The following is a 2,734-nucleotide window of genomic DNA, read 5'->3' on the forward strand; positions in this document are numbered from 1 at the left end:
CCACTATCACATATAGAAAAAGTAATAATTAAAAGCACAATAAATGAGTATAATATAAAGTAAAGTAAATATCATACGATAAATATAATAAATTTTTCTATATGTGATAGTGGATTTTCATCGATGAGTTCTTGAAAATTGGTTATTTTCCCTAAAACTATATATATATATATATATATGTGTGTGTGTGTGTGTGTGTGTGTGTGTGTGTGTGTGTGTGAGTGTGTGTACAAACATAGATGTGGCCTAGCATATAAAAAAATCTGAAAATTCAGAAAAATTGCATTACATACGTATACGAAGGGATGACCACTAAGTGGACATCCGATATGCTAGAAAGCGATCATCCACGATCTAACCACAAGGAAAATAATGTTCTCAAGAAAAAATTCAGCAAACACCAGAACATAAGCGGGCAAGACAAATGAAAATATATAAAATAAAGAATTAATCGTATACCGGTTTCCCCATCAACCCTTTTACTTACGTAAAAACCGTCCGTGGTATGTCAGTACGACTGTTCATGTAAGTAAAATGGTTGATGGGGAAACCGGTATACGATTAATTCTTTATTTTATATATTTTCATTCTCCAAAAGAGCCTGAGGGTCCTACACAAACGTAGGTGTTTTCAAATGTAGGTGTTTTCAAATCAAAACTGGACATTTTCCTGTCGAGATATGAACCTACCTCGCGTCATGAGATGCAAATGACCGTAGCGACATCAAACTCCTTTATTCACCAAATGCCCATATTAGATGAGGTTGTCATTAATAACAGTGTAGCAAAACGGCGGTGCCCCGGCATGGCCACAGGTTTGAGCTGAAACTAACAGAAAAAATGTGTATATGTATGTATACCTAGATTATGCATATGTATGTAAATATGTGTATATATGTGTATACAGGTGTAAGAAGATTGAAAAAGAGAGAGGGTGAGAGAGAGATAGACATAGAAATAGAGAGACAGAGAGAGAGATGGAGAGAAAAGTAAGGTTAAATCTTTCTTTGAAACATGTTAACTTTAAAAGATAGAGCAACTCCATCATTTTACTCGTCAGAACTTTTGACATCTTATCATTCTCTGTTTGTTTTGAAAGAGCAACATTTCTGAATTAATGTGACTAAATAAATGAGACTGAGAGTCGAGGTCATGTCACTTTCGTTTTCACATTCAACTGCTTGAATAACGCGTAGTTACACGCCTCTAGCATTGAGCCACACAAAATATTGGGGATTAATGTTATAAAAGATAAAATGATCAAAGTCGCATTTGACATTACGTAAATACTGAATCCTGGTGGATTTCATGACGTACGTTTTAGTTTGGATGCATATGTATGTTTTACGTATGTTTGTAGTTTGCGCTTCGTGATGCTGTCATAAATATACTCATTTATACTAGATTTTTAACACCTTCATACATGCATACACACACACGCACGCACGCACGCACGCACGCACACAGACAGACAGACAGACACAAGCGCGCGCGCACACACCTCACACACAATACTCGCACGTGTGATCGATGATGCTCATTACCATCATGGGACCATGAAATTGGGCGTAGAAAATGTTTTCCTTATGTCATTTGCAGAACGGGGTCCGCTGTCTGCACCGAGTGCCTCACAGTATGAGAGTCACGACTGTATTGGTGAAGGCATAATCAATCAATCAATCAATCAATCAATCAATCAATCAACGCAGACCTAATTTTTGATGTCATTGCTGTATCTGTTATTTGCAGTTGTTTTTCGCAGTCCTCTCGCCTCTCGTGACGTACTCATTCTCCAATAGAACCAGTAGCCAAATGTATGTACGTATGTACGTATGTATGTGCGTGTGAATGCGCGTGCTTGTCTGTATAATTTCATGGTGGTATTGTTTGGAATACCGGCAATTTCATTCGAATACTCTCCATAAAATTACCTCCTCTTCAATACCGAGTTCTTTTCCGAAATATTCTCGGACTTAGAGAAGAGAGACGTTGTGAATTGTATAATAATGTTAGAAAAATATTCAATAACCAGAGAACGAAGCATGTCCTTTGCATGCTCTATTAATCGAATAGGACCAGTAGCCAAATCTTACACAAAGTTCAAATCCTAGATCTACATATTTGTGAGGTGTTCGTGACTAGAACTCTTTTAATTTCATATTTATTCTATCTGAGTTAGCTAGAAAACGTACACGTTGTTTATTTGATAATTATGGTGAATGAAAAATGATTGTGACGTCATAATCTATTTGTTTCTACGTTAAACAGTGTTGGCGAGAAATATTTCCGTGTAGAATATGGTGTACGTAGAAGAGAACAATTATACAAAAACTGATATTTGTTGGCATTGTTGTTATGTCGCTCCACTTCAATCCATTTCATGACCACCACTCCGTATATGTACATTTACATTTTCTTATGTCCTTTTCTTCATACATTCTTATATGCATACATATAACCTTTGATTTTTATCACTCTCGGTACATGTTTTGGGGACTCGGCAAACAAACGGTTGGTCTGTGTGTCCACCATCTGTTCGTATTGGAGCTTCCAGTGCGAATGCTAAGCAGTACAGCATGATGTTTCCAAATTTCTGGCAGCCTGAATTGTATGATGGTACCGTTTTCTCACAGACGGTGCCCAACTGTGTAAATCAAAAGCAAAGAATGCGCATGGGCGAAATTAAGAATATGGGGTGGTGACAAATTACCCATCGCACCCTGTATATATATATA

The 2,734-nt window shown here is 37.0% G+C and overlaps 1 long non-coding RNA gene across 1 annotated transcript in view; it reads right to left on the minus strand.

Annotated features, from left to right (window-relative positions):
* The window catches only part of LOC106877241 (uncharacterized), a 13,022-nt gene extending 10,871 nt beyond the window's left edge, over window positions 1–2,151 (minus strand). Inside the window, exons 1-2 of the long non-coding RNA XR_001410352.1 lie at window positions 1,544–2,151; window positions 690–827 (exon numbers count right to left, since the gene is read on the minus strand). This is a non-coding gene — a long non-coding RNA (uncharacterized LOC106877241). The remainder of the gene's footprint in view (window positions 1–689; window positions 828–1,543) is intronic.
* Window positions 2,152–2,734: the final 583 nt, after the last annotated feature.

The sequence above is a fragment of the Octopus bimaculoides genome, chromosome 23 (assembly GCF_001194135.2).
Source record: "Octopus bimaculoides isolate UCB-OBI-ISO-001 chromosome 23, ASM119413v2, whole genome shotgun sequence".
Classification (NCBI taxonomy): domain Eukaryota; kingdom Metazoa; phylum Mollusca; class Cephalopoda; order Octopoda; family Octopodidae; genus Octopus; species Octopus bimaculoides.